At 42.3% G+C, this 17,944-nt stretch overlaps 5 non-coding genes across 5 annotated transcripts; 2 read left to right on the top strand and 3 right to left on the bottom strand.

Moving 5' to 3' along the window:
• Nucleotides 1-7,135: 7,135 nt before the first annotated feature.
• trnal-cag (transfer RNA leucine (anticodon CAG)) lies at nt 7,136-7,218 on the bottom strand. The gene has a single exon. It is a non-coding gene; the product is annotated as a tRNA-Leu (tRNA).
• A 1,008-nt stretch (nt 7,219-8,226) lies between these two features.
• Nucleotides 8,227-8,300, top strand: trnam-cau (transfer RNA methionine (anticodon CAU)). The gene has a single exon. It is a non-coding gene; the product is annotated as a tRNA-Met (tRNA).
• Nucleotides 8,301-8,966: 666 nt separating this feature from the next.
• trnal-cag (transfer RNA leucine (anticodon CAG)) lies at nt 8,967-9,049 on the bottom strand. The gene has a single exon. It is a non-coding gene; the product is annotated as a tRNA-Leu (tRNA).
• An 835-nt stretch (nt 9,050-9,884) lies between these two features.
• trnal-cag (transfer RNA leucine (anticodon CAG)) lies at nt 9,885-9,967 on the bottom strand. Its single transcript has one exon. It is a non-coding gene; the product is annotated as a tRNA-Leu (tRNA).
• A 93-nt stretch (nt 9,968-10,060) lies between these two features.
• On the top strand, nt 10,061-10,134 carry trnam-cau (transfer RNA methionine (anticodon CAU)). The gene has a single exon. It is a non-coding gene; the product is annotated as a tRNA-Met (tRNA).
• The last annotated feature ends 7,810 nt before the right edge of the window (nt 10,135-17,944 follow it).

Below are 17,944 nucleotides of genomic sequence, written 5' to 3'. Positions count from 1 at the left end.
TGCAGCCAGACCTCCTTCAGCCAGTCTGTCTCCTGCAGCCAGACCTCCTTCAGCCAGTCTGTCTCCTGCAGCCAGACCTCCTTCAGCCAGTCTGTCTCCTGCAGCCAGACCTCCTTCAGCCAATCCGTCTCCTGAAGTCAGACCTCCTTCTGCAGCTAGTCCGACTCTTACATCCTTGGTGAGTGCCCATCTATTTTTTGTGGCATCTCTTACTTCCTGTGTGTGAAGTACATGTACATGTGGCTTATTCAAAAAATTGGGGGGTACATTACAAAAATTACTGTTGGTTTATGTTTCCCTGGTGAATTTGTCAACCATTACAAACAAATTGAATGTTAAACTTCAAGTAAAACATGTATATGAGTGTTATTTTTTTCCATTTAGCCATGTATACAGTGTTTTTTTTTTTAAATCATTTGAGAACCAGTTCTCAAATCTGCCTTAAATATAATTTTGTTTGAAGAAAATATAGGCTAATTATCATAAATGGACATGAAATGTCCCCTAATGCCCCTTTGTAGAATTACTTGTATGCAAACTTGAGAGAAACAATGTTTTAATATTACATCTCTAATCTTTCATTGCTTTTGAATCAGGAGGAGCATGTTGCCCCTTCTATGCCCGGACCTGCTCCTGCATCCGAGCCAGATCAATTTTGGCTGCCCACTAAAATGAGGCAGACAATCCCCTCACAGGATCAGAGGTGGATTGCTTCTGCGATCTTTCACTCTGGCAGACTTAGGACAGACTTGAAGCTCTGGTATGAGCCACCCGTCCCTTCCCTCATCTACCACCAGGCTCCATCTCCAGATCGCTTTTTTAATCACAGGCTTCTGGTGTGGATGCCCTACCACTTGTGGAAGTTCAGACTGTTCTGTCCTGCATGTGGGAAGCAGCTGACTGGATATGGCCTCCACAAGAGAGCAGGGAAGGTCCTGGACATCGACAGGTACTACCTTATGGTAACAGAGACTCTCAGGTGTACTGTGTGTTGCCTGAGTTACCTGTCTACCAGTCAGACTGTCCTGGACCAGCTCGATGTGCCCCATAGAAGACTTTTCCGTCTGATTTTGACACAGAAGTGAGTTAAAATCTACACGCCTTGTACAGAATTTTGTAATGTGTTTATAATAAAGACATTCATATTTCAAAATTAATAATTTATTTTCTGAAGCAGAAATGTGTAATATGAAGTAAATGCAAAATAAAAGTGTTTTTTATTTACCATAAAATAAATTACATAAGCAAATCTTCTCTTTTACACAAAGGTATGCTTGTGACATTCGTGTCATACGCATGCTGAGGGAACGGACGCTGGGCAACAGTCCCACAAGACTTGTCAAACAGCTGAGGGAGAACCACGGGGAGGAGTGGCTTGACCGTTTGGCGCACTATATGGAGGAGTGTGCTGGTTTTATCAACCGCCCCAGCCTCTTACCTGTCATGTGCCAAAAGCCTCCAGAGCCCATTGATGTCCCTACTAGCAAGTGGCTGCTGTCAGTTTATGGGAGGGACATTATCAGTCGCATAGACCACATCAAGGCAAGCATAACCTCCACGTTTGGGACCATTTTGAAAATGGACTCAACCAAACAGGTAATTGTTTGACATTATTACTGATGTTTTAACTGTTGTGAAATTTGAAAATGATTTGTGTTATGCTTTATTAATATTTTTAATTTGGTTGATTTTAGATCACAAAGAAGTTGGCAGGCACAGCCAGGGGAACAGCACAGTGGGTGACTTCTGTTGGCAATGAGACAGGACAAATTCTTATCAGTGTCTTGACTGCTCAGGAAGGTCCAGCACTGGACACCATGGTCTCCGGACTGATTAACAGGTACAGCCAGGCGGCCGTGGCTCCACCACTGCTGCTGTACGTGGACTGTGGCTGCTTCATAGAGAAGGGGCAGAGCAAGCTACAGGCCAGATTTGGAGGATGGCCTGACCTCAATATCAGGCTGGACATCTGGCACTTCATGCGTCGGCTGGCAGTGGGGTGCACCACTGATGCTCATCCTCTATACCCAGTCTTCATGTCACGTCTCTCTGCGTGCATTTTTGAATGGGACCCAGATGATGTGGCTTTGTTGCGGCGGGCAAAGAGAGAGCAACTGCAGGAGGAAGGTGTGCCTGTCATCACAGATAACCTTGTGGACCGACGCATCACCAAAAAAGAGCTGGCGCTCTATTGCCGTCGGAGGACTCCCTCGGAGGACTCCACCCCATGCCCCCAAACCCATGACATTTCATTCCAAGAAATTTCCAAGAATCCTTGCCATGAAATTCTACTGCATCTTCTTCCGGTAAACATCACAACATGTTATTTCGTGAAATTCAGTTGAATCCGATTCAATCAACATGTCCATTTTTTCTGAAATGTCATGACTTGAAATTCCAAGTGCCATAGAATCCCATACATTGCACTAAAGTGTAACTTTAAAGGTCATGTACTGCAGGTCAGTGTTACTTTAATGTTTGGTTTATTCTAGCATGAACTGAATTGCAGTGCTTTGTCAACATTACTGCATTTCTTGATAAACTTGCCAGAGGGTTAAAGACTCTAGCTTGGGCCCGCAGCCAAAGGTTAGGTTTGTCAGAAGTGGGATTGGAACCCACGCCTCCAGGGGAGACTGCGACCTGAACGCGGCGCCTTAGACCGCTCGGCCATCCTGACATGATGGTCAGTGGTGAGCAGCATTTTTAAATCTACACGGAATGGCAGGTGATCTAGAATCTAGGGCTTCACCGCTCACCTGAGTCAAAGCACATACCTCGTTGGCGCAGTTAGGCAGTGCGTCAGTCTCATATTCTGAAGGTCGTGAGTTCGAGCCTCACACGGGACAGAATGGTGCTTTTTGATACACGGGACCGTGTAAATAAAGGAGCTGCTTTCTGTATTCCCTCTTATGCCTTTGTCCATTTCTTCATATGCACTGTAATTGAAATCCAGTGTTTTTTTAAGACTAATGTTGAACAAATGCAGTAATAGTATTACTCTCATATTCATGTCATATGTGTCAGTGTTGTTACAATGTTTTGTTAAGGCTTATATCATTCTTTAATTCTAATGGCATGTCTTGTTAATGCTAATGTAATTTTTTACATGACATTCCTTGAATCTTGTGTCATGACACTCCACCCCATGCCCCCAAACCCATGACATTTCATTCCAAGAAATTTCCAAGAATCCTTGCCATGAAAGGTACAATATGTATCTTTATAGCCTGGTAGTCACAGTCCGCCTCCTTCAGCCAGACCCAGTCTTTCACCTTCATCCAGTCCTTCTCATTCAAGCATTCAACCGGCAGCCAGTGCTTCTCCTTCTGCAGCCAGACCTCCTTCAACCAGTCCGTCTCCTGCACCCAGACCTGCTTCTGCAGCCAGACCTCCTTCTGCAGCCAGACCCCCTTCAGCCAGTCTGTCTCCTGCAGCCAGACCTCCTTCTGCAGCCAGACCTCCTTCTGCAGCCAGACCTCCTTCTGCAGCCAGACCTCCTTCTGCAGCCAGACCTCCTTCTGCAGCCAGACCTCCTTCAGCCAGTCTGTCTCCTGCAGCCAGACCTCCTTCTGCAGCCAGACCTCCTTCAGCCAGTCTGTCTCCTGCAGCCAGACCTCCTTCAGCCAGTATGTCTCCTGCAGCCAGACCTCCTTCAGCCAGTCTGTCTCCTGCAGCCAGACCTCCTTCAGCCAGTCTGTCTCCTGCAGCCAGACCTCCTTCAGCCAGTCTGTCTCCTGCAGCCAGACCTCCTTCAGCCAGTCTGTCTCCTGCAGCCAGACCTCCTTCAGCCAATCCGTCTCCTGAAGTCAGACCTCCTTCTGCAGCTAGTCCGACTCTTACATCCTTGGTGAGTGCCCATCTATTTTTTGTGGCATCTCTTACTTCCTGTGTGTGAAGTACATGTACATGTGGCTTATTCAAAAAATTGGGGGGTACATTACAAAAATTACTGTTGGTTTATGTTTCCCTGGTGAATTTGTCAACCATTACAAACAAATTGAATGTTAAACTTCAAGTAAAACATGTATATGAGTGTTATTTTTTTCCATTTAGCCATGTATACAGTGTTTTTTTTTTTAAATCATTTGAGAACCAGTTCTCAAATCTGCCTTAAATATAATTTTGTTTGAAGAAAATATAGGCTAATTATCATAAATGGACATGAAATGTCCCCTAATGCCCCTTTGTAGAATTACTTGTATGCAAACTTGAGAGAAACAATGTTTTAATATTACATCTCTAATCTTTCATTGCTTTTGAATCAGGAGGAGCATGTTGCCCCTTCTATGCCCGGACCTGCTCCTGCATCCGAGCCAGATCAATTTTGGCTGCCCACTAAAATGAGGCAGACAATCCCCTCACAGGATCAGAGGTGGATTGCTTCTGCGATCTTTCACTCTGGCAGACTTAGGACAGACTTGAAGCTCTGGTATGAGCCACCCGTCCCTTCCCTCATCTACCACCAGGCTCCATCTCCAGATCGCTTTTTTAATCACAGGCTTCTGGTGTGGATGCCCTACCACTTGTGGAAGTTCAGACTGTTCTGTCCTGCATGTGGGAAGCAGCTGACTGGATATGGCCTCCACAAGAGAGCAGGGAAGGTCCTGGACATCGACAGGTACTACCTTATGGTAACAGAGACTCTCAGGTGTACTGTGTGTTGCCTGAGTTACCTGTCTACCAGTCAGACTGTCCTGGACCAGCTCGATGTGCCCCATAGAAGACTTTTCCGTCTGATTTTGACACAGAAGTGAGTTAAAATCTACACGCCTTGTACAGAATTTTGTAATGTGTTTATAATAAAGACATTCATATTTCAAAATTAATAATTTATTTTCTGAAGCAGAAATGTGTAATATGAAGTAAATGCAAAATAAAAGTGTTTTTTATTTACCATAAAATAAATTACATAAGCAAATCTTCTCTTTTACACAAAGGTATGCTTGTGACATTCGTGTCATACGCATGCTGAGGGAACGGACGCTGGGCAACAGTCCCACAAGACTTGTCAAACAGCTGAGGGAGAACCACGGGGAGGAGTGGCTTGACCGTTTGGCGCACTATATGGAGGAGTGTGCTGGTTTTATCAACCGCCCCAGCCTCTTACCTGTCATGTGCCAAAAGCCTCCAGAGCCCATTGATGTCCCTACTAGCAAGTGGCTGCTGTCAGTTTATGGGAGGGACATTATCAGTCGCATAGACCACATCAAGGCAAGCATAACCTCCACGTTTGGGACCATTTTGAAAATGGACTCAACCAAACAGGTAATTGTTTGACATTATTACTGATGTTTTAACTGTTGTGAAATTTGAAAATGATTTGTGTTATGCTTTATTAATATTTTTAATTTGGTTGATTTTAGATCACAAAGAAGTTGGCAGGCACAGCCAGGGGAACAGCACAGTGGGTGACTTCTGTTGGCAATGAGACAGGACAAATTCTTATCAGTGTCTTGACTGCTCAGGAAGGTCCAGCACTGGACACCATGGTCTCCGGACTGATTAACAGGTACAGCCAGGCGGCCGTGGCTCCACCACTGCTGCTGTACGTGGACTGTGGCTGCTTCATAGAGAAGGGGCAGAGCAAGCTACAGGCCAGATTTGGAGGATGGCCTGACCTCAATATCAGGCTGGACATCTGGCACTTCATGCGTCGGCTGGCAGTGGGGTGCACCACTGATGCTCATCCTCTATACCCAGTCTTCATGTCACGTCTCTCTGCGTGCATTTTTGAATGGGACCCAGATGATGTGGCTTTGTTGCGGCGGGCAAAGAGAGAGCAACTGCAGGAGGAAGGTGAAAAAAAGCTGGCGCTCTATTGCCGTCGGAGGACTCCCTCGGAGGACTCCACCCCATGCCCCCAAACCCATGACATTTCATTCCAAGAAATTTCCAAGAATCCTTGCCATGAAATTCTACTGCATCTTCTTCCGGTAAACATCACAACATGTTATTTCGTGAAATTCAGTTGAATCCGATTCAATCAACATGTCCATTTTTTCTGAAATGTCATGACTTGAAATTCCAAGTGCCATAGAATCCCATACATTGCACTAAAGTGTAACTTTAAAGGTCATGTACTGCAGGTCAGTGTTACTTTAATGTTTGGTTTATTCTAGCATGAACTGAATTGCAGTGCTTTGTCAACATTACTGCATTTCTTGATAAACTTGCCAGAGGGTTAAAGACTCTAGCTTGGGCCCGCAGCCAAAGGTTAGGTTTGTCAGAAGTGGGATTGGAACCCACGCTTCCAGGGGAGACTGCGACCTGAACGCAGCGCCTTAGACCGCTCGGCCATCCTGACATGATGGTCAGTGGTGAGCAGCATTTTTAAACCTACACGGAATGGCAGGTGATCTAGAATCTAGGGCTTCACCGCTCACCTGAGTCAGAGCACATACCTCGTTGGCGCAGTTAGGCAGTGCGTCAGTCTCATATTCCGAAGGTCGTGAGTTCGAGCCTCACACGGGACAGAATGGTGCTTTTTGATACACGGGACCGTGTAAATAAAGGAGCTGCTTTCTGTATTCCCTCTTATGCCTTTGTCCATTTCTTCATATGCACTGTAATTGAAATCCAGTGTTTTTTAAGACTAATGTTGAACAAATGCAGTAATAGTATTACTCTCATATTCATGTCATATGTGTCAGTGTTGTTACAATGTTTTGTTAAGGCTTATATCATTCTTTAATTCTAATGGCATGTCTTGTTAATGCTAATGTAATTTTTTACATGACATTCCTTGAATCTTGTGTCATGACACTCCACCCCATGCCCCCAAACCCATGACATTTCATTCCAAGAAATTTCCAAGAATCCTTGCCATGAAATTCTACTGCATCTTCTTCCGGTAAACATCACATGTTATTTCGTGTAATTCAGTTGAATCCGATTCAATCAAAATGTCAATTTTTTCTGAAATGTCATGACTTGAAATTCCAAGTGCCATAGAATCCCATACATTGCACTAAAGTGTTACTATAAAGGTCATGTACTGCAGGTCAGTGTTACTTTAATGTTTGGTTAATTCTAGCATGAACTGAATTGCAGTGCTTTGTCAACATTACTGCATTTCTTGATAAACTTGCCAGAGGGTTAAAGACTCTAGCTTGGGCCCGCAGCCAAAGGTTAGGTTTGTCAGAAGTGGGATTGGAACCCACGCCTCCAGGGGAGACTGCGACCTGAACGCAGCGCCTTAGACCGCTCGGCCATCCTGACATGACAGTCAGTGGTGAGCAGCATTTTTAAACCTACACGGAATGGCAGGTGATCTAGAATCTAGGGCTTCACCGCTCACCTGAGTCAGAGCACATACCTCGTTGGCGCAGTTAGGCAGTGCGTCAGTCTCATATTCTGAAGGTCGTGAGTTCGAGCCTCACACGGGACAGAATGGTGCTTTTTGATACACGGGACCGTGTAAATAAAGGAGCTGCTTTCTGTATTCCCTCTTATGCCTTTGTCCATTTCTTCATATGCACTGTAATTGAAATCCAGTGTTTTTTAAGACTAATGTTGAACAAATGCAGTAATAGTATTACTCTCATATTCATGTCATATGTGTCAGTGTTGTTACAATGTTTTGTTAAGGCTTATATCATTCTTTAATTCTAATGGCATGTCTTGTTAATGCTAATGTAATTTTTTACATGACATTACTTGAATCTTGTGTCATGACACTCCACCCCATGCCCCCAAACCCATGACATTTCATTCCAAGAAATTTCCAAGAATCCTTGCCATGAAATTCTACTGCATCTTCTTCCGGTAAACATCACATGTTATTTCGTGTAATTCAGTTGAATCCGATTCAATCAAAATGTCAATTTTTTCTGAAATGTCATGACTTGAAATTCCAAGTGCCATAGAATCCCATACATTGCACTAAAGTGTTACTATAAAGGTCATGTACTGCAGGTCAGTGTTACTTTAATGTTTGGTTAATTCTAGCATGAACTGAATTGCAGTGCTTTGTCAACATTACTGCATTTCTGGATAAACTTGCCAGAGGGTTAAAGACTCTAGCTTGAGCCCGCAGCCAAAGGTTAGGTTTGTCAGAAGTGGGATTCAAACCCACGCCTCCAGGGGAGACTGCGACCTGAACGCAGCGACTTAGACCGCTCGGCCATACTGACATGACGGCCAGTGGTGAGCAGCATTTTTCCACCTACACGGAATGGCAGATGATCTAGAATCTAGGGGTCAACGCTCACCTGAGTCACAGCACATGCCACGTTGGCGCAGTTAGGCAGCGCGTCAGTCTCATAATCTGAAGGTCGTGAGTTCGAGCCTCACACGGGGCAGAATGGTGCTTTTTGATTCACGGGACCGTGTAAATAAAGGAGCTGCTTTCTGTATTCCCTCTTATGCCTTTGTCCATTTCTTCATATGCACTGTAATTGAAATCCAGTGTTTTTTTAAGACTAATGTTGAACAAATGCAGTAATAGTATTACTCTCATATTCATGTCATATGTGTCAGTGTTGTTACAATGTTTTGTTAAGGCTTATATCATTCTTTCATTCTAATGGCAAGTCTTGTTAATGCTAATGTAATGTTTTACATGACATTCCTTGAATCTTGTGTCATGACACTCCACCCCATGCCCCCAAACCCATGACATTTCATTTCAAGAAATTTCCAAGAATCCTTGCCATGAAATTCTACTGCATCTTCTTCCGGTAAACATCACAACATGTTATTTCGTGAAATTCAGTTGAATCCGATTCAATCAACATGTCCATTTTTTCTGAAATGTCATGACTTGAAATTCCAAGTGCCATAGAATCCCATACATTGCACTAAAGTGTTACTTTAAAGGTCATGTACTGCAGGTCAGTGTTAATTTAATGTTTGGTTTATTCTAGCATGAACTGAATTGCAGTGCTTTGTCAACATTACTGCATTTCTTGATAAACTTGCCAGAGGGTTAAAGACTCTAGCTTGGGCCCGCAGCCAAAGGTTAGGTTTGTCAGAAGTGGGATTGGAACCCACGCCTCCAGGGGAGACTGCGACCTGAACGCAGCGCCTTAGACCGCTCGGCCATCCTGACATGACAGCCAGTGGTGAGCAGCATTTTTGCACCTACACGGGATGGCAGGTGATCTACAATATAGGACTTCACCGCTCAACCGAGCCAGAGAACATGCCTCGTTGGCGCAGTTAGGCAGTGCGTCAGTCTCATAATCTGAAGGTCGTGAATTCGAGCCTCACACGGGGCAGAATGGTGCTTTTTGATACACGGGACCGTGTAAATAAAGGAGCTGCTTTCTGTATTCCCTTTTATGCCTTTGTCCATTTCTTCATATGCACTGTAATTGAAATCCAGTGTTTTTTTAAGACTAATGTTGAACAAATGCAGTAATAGTATTACTCTCATATTCATGTCATATGTGTCAGTGTTGTAACAATGTTTTGTTAAGGCTTATATCATTCTTTCATTCTAATGGCATGTCTTGTTAATGCTAATGTAATGTTTTACATGACATTCCTTGAATCTTGTGTCATGACACTCCACCCCATGCCCCCAAACCCATGACATTTCATTCCAAGAAATTTCCAAGAATCCTTGCCATGAAATTCTACTGCATCTTCTTCCGGTAAACATCACAACATGTTATTTCGTGAAATTCAGTTGAATCCGATTCAATCAACGTGTCCATTTTTTCTGAAATGTCATGACTTGAAATTCCAAGTGCCATAGAATCCCATACATTGCACTAAAGTGTTACTTTAAAGGCCATGTACTGCAGGTCAGTGTTACTTTAATGTTTGGTTAATTCTAGCATGAACTGAATTGCAGTGCTTTGTCAACATTACTGCATTTCTGGATAAACTTGCCAGAGGGTTAAAGACTCTAGCTTGAGCCCGCAGCCAAAGGTTAGGTTTGTCAGAAGTGGGATTCGAACCCACGACTCCAGGGGAGACTGCGACCTGAACGCAGCGCCTTAGACCGCTCGGCCATACTGACAGACGGCCAGTGGTGAGCAGCATTTTTCCACCTACACGGAATGGCAGATGATCTAGAATCTAGGGGTCAACGCTCACCTGAGTCACAGAACATGCCACGTTGGCGCAGTTAGGAAGCGCGTCAGTCTCATAATCTGAAGGTCGTGAGTTCGAGCCTCACACGGGGCAGAATGGTGCTTTTTGATACACGGGACCGTGTAAATAAAGGAGCTGCTTTCTGTATTCCCTCTTATGCCTTTGTCCATTTCTTCATATGCACTGTAATTGAAATCCAGTGTTTTTTTAAGACTAATGTTGAACAAATGCAGTAATAGTATTACTCTCATATTCACGTCATATGTGTCAGTGTTGTTACAATGTTTTGTTAAGGCTTATATCATTCTTTCATTCTAATGGCATGTCTTGTTAATGCTAATGTAATGTTTTACATGACATTCCTTGAATCTTGTGTCATGACACTCCACCCCATGCCCCCAAACCCATGACATTTCATTCCAAGAAATTTCCAAGAATCCTTGCCATGAAATTCTACTGCATCTTCTTCCGGTAAACATCACAACATGTTATTTCGTGAAATTCAGTTGAATCCGATTCAATCAACATGTCCATTTTTTCTGAAATGTCATGACTTGAAATTCCAAGTGCCATAGAATCCCATACATTGCACTAAAGTGTTACTTTAAAGGTCATGTACTGCAGGTCAGTGTTACTTTAATGTTTGGTTTATTCTAGCATGAACTGAATTGCAGTGCTTTGTCAACATTACTGCATTTCTTGATAAACTTGCCAGAGGGTTAAAGACTCTATCCTCGGCCAGCAGCCAAATGTTGGTTTGTCAGAAGTGGGATTCGAACCCACGCCTCCAGGAGAGACTGCGACCTGAATGCAGCGCCTTAGACCGCTCAACCATCATGAAATGACGGCCAGTGGTGAGCAGCATTTTTGGACCTACACGGAATGGCAGGTGATATAGAATCTAGGGCTTCACCGCTCACCTGAGTCAGAGCACATACCTCGTTGGCGCAGTTAGGCAGTGCGTCAGTCTCATAATCTGAAGGTCGTGAATTCGAGCCTCACACGGGGCAGAATGGTGCTTTTTGATACACGGGACCGTGTAAATAAAGGAGCTGCTTTCTGTATTCCCTTTTATGCCTTTGTCCATTTCTTCATATGCACTGTAATTGAAATCCAGTGTTTTTTTAAGACTAATGTTGAACAAATGCAGTAATAGTATTACTCTCATATTCATGTCATATGTGTCAGTGTTGTAACAATGTTTTGTTAAGGCTTATATCATTCTTTCATTCTAATGGCATGTCTTGTTAATGCTAATGTAATGTTTTACATGACATTCCTTGAATCTTGTGTCATGACACTCCACCCCATGCCCCCAAACCCATGACATTTCATTCCAAGAAATTTCCAAGAATCCTTGCCATGAAATTCTACTGCATCTTCTTCCGGTAAACATCACAACATGTTATTTCGTGAAATTCAGTTGAATCCGATTCAATCAACATGTCCATTTTTTCTGAAATGTCATGACTTGAAATTCCAAGTGCCATAGAATCCCATACATTGCACTAAAGTGTTACTTTAAAGGTCATGTACTGCAGGTCAGTGTTAATTTAATGTTTGGTTTATTCTAGCATGAACTGAATTGCAGTGCTTTGTCAACATTACTGCATTTCTTGATAAACTTGCCAGAGGGTTAAAGACTCTAGCTTGGGCCCGCAGCCAAAGGTTAGGTTTGTCAGAAGTGGGATTGGAACCCACGCCTCCAGGGGAGACTGCGACCTGAACGCCAGCTGCCGAAGGATAGTCCGTCAAAATGGGGATAATGTTGAACAATGTTGAACGCCACAGCCAATCACGTCGACGCGCTATAACATTTGCAGCCAATTAGAGAGCGCCATTCTCGACATTATAACATTTGCAGCCAATCAGAGAGCGCCATTCTTGACTTTTTCCTTATCATTTTCGACATTTGACCAATCAGAGTACAAGGAAATGTCGATGGCACGTTTACGCTTAGCACCGCTAGGAGGAGGAGTCAGGAAGCTAGCCGAGTGTCAATCAAGTTGCCGAACTGAGCCGAAGGTGTACGAAGTAATGACATATCCTGAGGGGCGTGTCAGAGGTCAAAAAGTTCAGACGTCGAGCATCACTGTCACGGAGGTCAGGCATCATCATTTTAACGGAGGACTGCGAAACTTATTTTTCGGTAACTTTAACTGTATTTTCGGACAATGTAATTTTATATGTGTATATAATTGTATATATTATAATTGTAAATATCGTGTGTGCTTTTTTTAAAGAAATAATTTGTATTATAGTAGTTTTGTTCAAAACGATATAACCTAACCGTTAGCCCCCCAACAAAAAAATGTCTGGCAAAAAATCCCATAAAGCCATGTCAGATACTGACTGGATTGCAAGGCTAAAAAAGTTTGCCAGCACAGGAGTTTGGCCATCAAATGAGGGTAACAGGCCAGCTCCTCGACAGAAAAAGTGGCATGACGTGTACCAAAGGGTGAGTGTGCTTTTGTCACCTTTGCATGATGTAATAATTGTAATCCTAATCATTTAATTCAATGTCATCATTATTTATAGATATGTATGTAGATAATGTTGCAGGTATTTGAGATTTATGTTTATTTATGTAAAAAAAAAAACCTTTTTTTTTGCACTGGGAGATTCAGAGATTTGAGGCAGTGGGGGTGGGGATGTTGAGTGAATGGATGTTTTTTTGAAGGTGTGAAATGTTCCTCTCTTGTTCTTTTAAAGGAGGATACAAACTTTACTCACTCTTTATCTCTAATTTTACAGTTTGTATCTCCCCTTCAAAGAACATGAATAAAAATAAATGACAGACTACAATAAATTAATGTGGCATTCATACTGATAAGTTAGAAATGCATGTATTCTATATTATATGTGTGATAATGTTTACAGATTGAAAGATGTCCGATGCAGTCTCGCGGCCAGACAACCTTGCTCGGAGCGGTCCCAAAGTGCATATGTGGTTTTCACACTCGAAAGGTAACAATGTAAAGATGTAACTTGTATTTTTTTTTATATATGTATAATTTACTGAACAAATTCTTCTCGTTCAACAATTATTGTAGCCTATGTATTTTTGTGGTTGTCTTAAGCAGGCCACAGCCTCTATTGGACAAGCACCAAGGGTTGTTGAACAACAGTCTGCCGCTACTGGACCAGCACAGGAGGTCATGGCGCAGAGTCAGCGTCAGCTCCCACCCCAGCCTACTTCTAAAATTATACCAAGTTTGTCAAAGGTAATAACATTTTTTTTATATATATATATAATTGCAGTTTTAATATACGTTTAGTATAAAGGTTTAAGTTCAGTGGAAATGGCTGGTATGTTTTTACACCTACCTGCCAGCTGTGACACCTTGTACAGGGGCGGCTGTAGTCTGCTTATTGGTCAGTTTCACTGTCTCAGGTTGGTTTAGATCAAGTAAAATGGTGAAAGAACAATGTAACCTATGTGATCTCTCTTTCTTCTCTGGGCTCTGCTCTTGCATTCTCCTCTTCCTCTCTAATTGGGCTTTGCCATTATGGGTTAAAGGACACTCGCGTCCTTCATGGCATCTCTCTTGATTTTTCCAACTGGCTACTGAAGCTACGTCTTTCATTCTGTATTTCTCAGGTAACATTCCACTTATGCACAATTAATTATACACGTATTATTAATTAAGTCATCATGAATCTGCTTTGTTGCCATTTCAAGGGTAACCTTCATTACTGTTAATAAACGCTTTCTCTTACAAACTATGTGCAAACTATTTTTGATTTTAAGTCATTTTTAAAAGGTACTTGTTAAATTACTATATACTCACATTCTAGCAATACCTTCCCACACATTTTTCTATTCTAACTGTGCTTATTTCAATCTGTATAAGTAGTAGAGTGTGGTAATACACAGACAAAAAATAAGTTAAAGAAAGAAAGCAGGTCCTTTAGTTATATAATGAATGATAGGATCAATAGATATTTTCTCATTTTACATTTTATTATATTTTTGGCCAATGTGCTGTTACAATTCAATTTGTCTTTTCATTGAAATTGTTTTGCCCTTTTTTAGTTTACCAAACCAAGATTTGGTGGGTCCCACATTGCTGCTGCAAAGCCAAATCTGAGTGTGGCTAGGAGACCATCTCAGGCTGTTGACCAACCCAGCGCAGCAGTGTCCAGTGCCCCTACACCAAGCACCACTGTCTCTGTAAGTACTGGCATAATCCACATTGCATTCTAAGACAAATTCCACATCTGTGCACTTTTTAGAAACTTGCATTCTAAGATACATTCCACATCTGTGCACTTTTTAGAAACATATTTTGTATTCCAGGAAACATCTCAGGCTGTTGACCAACCCAGCGCAGCAGTGTCCAGTGCCCCTACACCAAGCACCACTGTCTCTGTAAGTACTGGCATAATCCACATTGCATTCTAAGACAAATTCCACATCTGTGCACTTTTTAGAAACTTGCATTCTAAGATACATTCCACATCTGTGCACTTTTTAGAAACATATTTTGTATTCCAGGAAACATCTCAGGCTGTTGACCAACCCAGCGCAGCAGTGTCCAGTGCCCCTACACCAAGCACCACTGTCTCTGTAAGTACTGGCATAATCCACATTGCATTCTAAGACACATTCCACATCTGTGCACTTTTTAGAAATATATTTTGTATGCAGGAAATCTTATCATAATGAATTAAGAGCAATAATATACAGTTTTCACACAATAGGCAGTCAGTGAACACATTTCCACAATGCTTACATTTTCTTAACAGACAAGCTATACCTCCCAACAAAATTATGGATTGTTTTTGTAGTATTTACAAATGTTAACACACACCACCCCACAATAGCAAAAACAATATTCCAAACCTTAGATACAGTATAAAAACCTCGGCTTCTTCAATGATATCAGTTCAAAAACAATATATCTCAGCTGATAATAAACAAACAATTGAATAATTGACACACACCTGATTTATGTTGGGTAAATTGGGCCAACCATAGCTGATTCCAGTCTGGCTTAGACTCAGTGGCAGGGGTTATTTTTTTCTGTTACATTGACACTTATACATTAAAAGGAGGACTTTGAGGAGTGATGTTTTTGGAAACAGAAAAAGACAAACACTGTAATGTCTGGACGAGGAAGAGTAAGAGCAAGGGGCCCAGGGAGAAGAGCAGGCCCAGTGAGAGATGCAGTGAGAGGTGCAGTGAGAGGTGCAGTGAGATGTGCAGTGACAGATGCAGTGAGAGATGCAGTGAGATGTGCAGTGAGAAGTGCAGTGAGAGGTGCAGTGAGATGTGCAGTGAGATGTGCAGTGAGAGGGGCAGTGAGATGTGCAGTGAGAGGTGCAGTGAGATGTGCAGTGAGATGTGCAGTGAGAGGTGCAGATAGAGGTGCAGTGAGAGGTGCAGTGAGATGTGCAGTGAGATGTGCAGATAGAGGTGCAGTGAGATGTGCAGTGAGATGTGCAGTGAGAGATGCAGTGAGATGTGCGAGAGGTGCAGTGAGATGTGCAGTGAGATGTGCAGTGAGAGGTGCAGTGAGATGTGCAGTGAGAGGTGCAGTGAGAGATGAGAGGTGCAGTGAGAGGAGCAGGGCCAGGGAGAAGAGCAGGCCTAAGGACTTCCAAAGGCTGCAAGAACAGTAGTCAGTGATGAAATTCGTGCCACTCTCATTGACCATGTAATCAACCACGGTCTTTCGCTAAGAGAGGCTGGTAAACAGTAAAGGGAAAAAAAACTGATTTGCTTTTTACTGGAATACTGTACATGTGGACATACAGTTCCCAACCAATAAATTTAGTGTAAAAATGGTGGATTGCATGTTTTGTATGCAAATACCTGTAAAACTGAAACACAAAAGTCTATGAAGTTTTTGTAATACAATAGCCAGTATTTTGAAACCCTAGTACTTTGATTGACTGCATGTACCTTGTGAAGTGAAAACAAGTGTTATTCTTTGACAGAATAATTTCATTCTGAGTCAGATTTCCAGTGTTTTGGTAAAGTTAGTGTGTGCAGAGAAAGATGTGTTCTATTTTGAAATGAAGAGTTAGTATATATTTACAGTTTTTTTCAATTGTTTACACGCAATTTTGAAAACCTCTACCTCCTTCTCCTCTTCATCTACCTCCTTCACCTCTTCCTCTACCTCCTTCTCCTCTTCCTCTACCTCCTTCTCCTCTTCCTCTACCTCCTTCTCCTCTTCATCTACCTCCTTCACCTCTTCCTCTACCTCCTTCTCCTCTTCCTCTACCTCCTTCTCCTCTTCATCTACCTCCTTCTCCTCTTCATCTACCTCCTTCTCCTCTTCCTCTACCTCCTTCATCTCCTCTTTGAGCCCCCCCTCTTATTCTCACTCTTCTTCTTCTTCTTCTTCTAGCTCCTTCCATTTTTGTTGAAGACAGGTGAACTCACCTGCTGCCTTTTATAGCACTCCTGAGTGATGCGTTTTCAAATTAGCACATGTGTGCTTCCACGCCTGATGGATGTGCATATCCAATTCATTCATTAGTGTGGTCAATGGCAATCCGGGGCTTTGTAATGACAAGGAAGTAACCTCACAATCCTTATCTGTGTCTAAGGTGTGAAAATGTGTGTAGAGTTTTACAAATCACTGTGTGTAATGTTTTGCTAAAAGGGTAAAACAGACATTGTGTGTAATGTTGTGCCAATCTGTGGAGGGGTTTTGCTCATTGGAGTAGAATTTTGCAAATTGCGTGGAAATTTTTATTTTAGTGTGTAAACAATCATAAAAATCTGTGACAAAATGTGTTATTGAGAAGAAAATTATCCATTTGGCCAATTGTGTTTTGTTGGTGTGAGTCTGTGTTAAAAGTTTAGGAAAAAGTATCTGAAGTATGGGTAAGCGCTTGTTAGCGATTGAAAAAAACTGTAAATACTTTTGAAAACAGATTCAAATAAGCGGCGATCCTAAATTGCAATATTATTTCCCACTATTACTGTTTTTGACTGTATTTTAATCATATTTCAAAAACAAAAAGAATCTTACTGAACATAGACCTTTAAACAGTATTGTATAATTCCATCTAGGATTAGTTAAAATTATTGGACAGTTATGACTGTTTCTTTCTCTTGTTATATATGCAACATATATTATATTTCATTGCATGTTGTCTCGGTAAGTAATTTCAAATTTTATTGGTCCAAAATAATTGAATTTGCATATTAACTGTCACAACTCAGTAGAGTCACACAAATTAGTGCTAGCAGCTGACACAATTCTGAAAACTATTGGAACAAATGTATACATTTTATTCTATAACCTTAAGTACGTATTTGACATCCAATATTTTCTATTTTATATGAGGGTAGTCTTGGATAGATAAAGCGGTAATTAAATAAATGACCTGCTAGACTAAATGTTTTGTCTTTTTCCTTCACAGACTACTCCTTCGGGGGCATTACTGCAAGATGCATCTGCAGTTCGACTGCATCGTTTGTGGTCGGACACTTTGCCACCAGAGGATCACAGGTGGATTGCCAGCAGGCTTTTTAAAATGGGGCCCAAGGGAAAACCAGAGCTTCGAGACAACCTACAGCTCTGGTATTACCCACCACAGCCAGCACTTATTTACAACCAGGCTCCAGCTCCAGACAGATTTTTTTGTCATGCTCTGTTGCTGTGGATGCCGTACAAGCTGTGGAAGATCAAGGCTCTCTGTCCCAATTCTGCCTGCGGGCAGCATCAGCTGACTGGAGGCGGTCTGCACAAAAGGGCACGGCAGGTTCTGGACATCGATAGGATGTACAACATGGTCACAGAAACCCTCATCTGTACCAAGTGTAAAGCCTCGCATGTGTCCTGGAGTCAGACTGTCCTGCAACAGCTGGATCTGGGCCATCGCTCTGAATTTCGGGTCATCCTCACGCGGAAGTAAGTACACTTTAATTCCACATCCAGTT

The sequence above is a fragment of the Siphateles boraxobius genome, unplaced genomic scaffold (genome assembly GCF_051911475.1).
Source record: "Siphateles boraxobius isolate OS27281-9 unplaced genomic scaffold, OSU_SipBor_1 23, whole genome shotgun sequence".
Lineage (NCBI taxonomy): Eukaryota > Metazoa > Chordata > Actinopteri > Cypriniformes > Leuciscidae > Siphateles > Siphateles boraxobius.
Note: the sequence above shows the minus strand (reverse complement) of the source record. Positions and strands in the feature narration are given on the sequence as shown.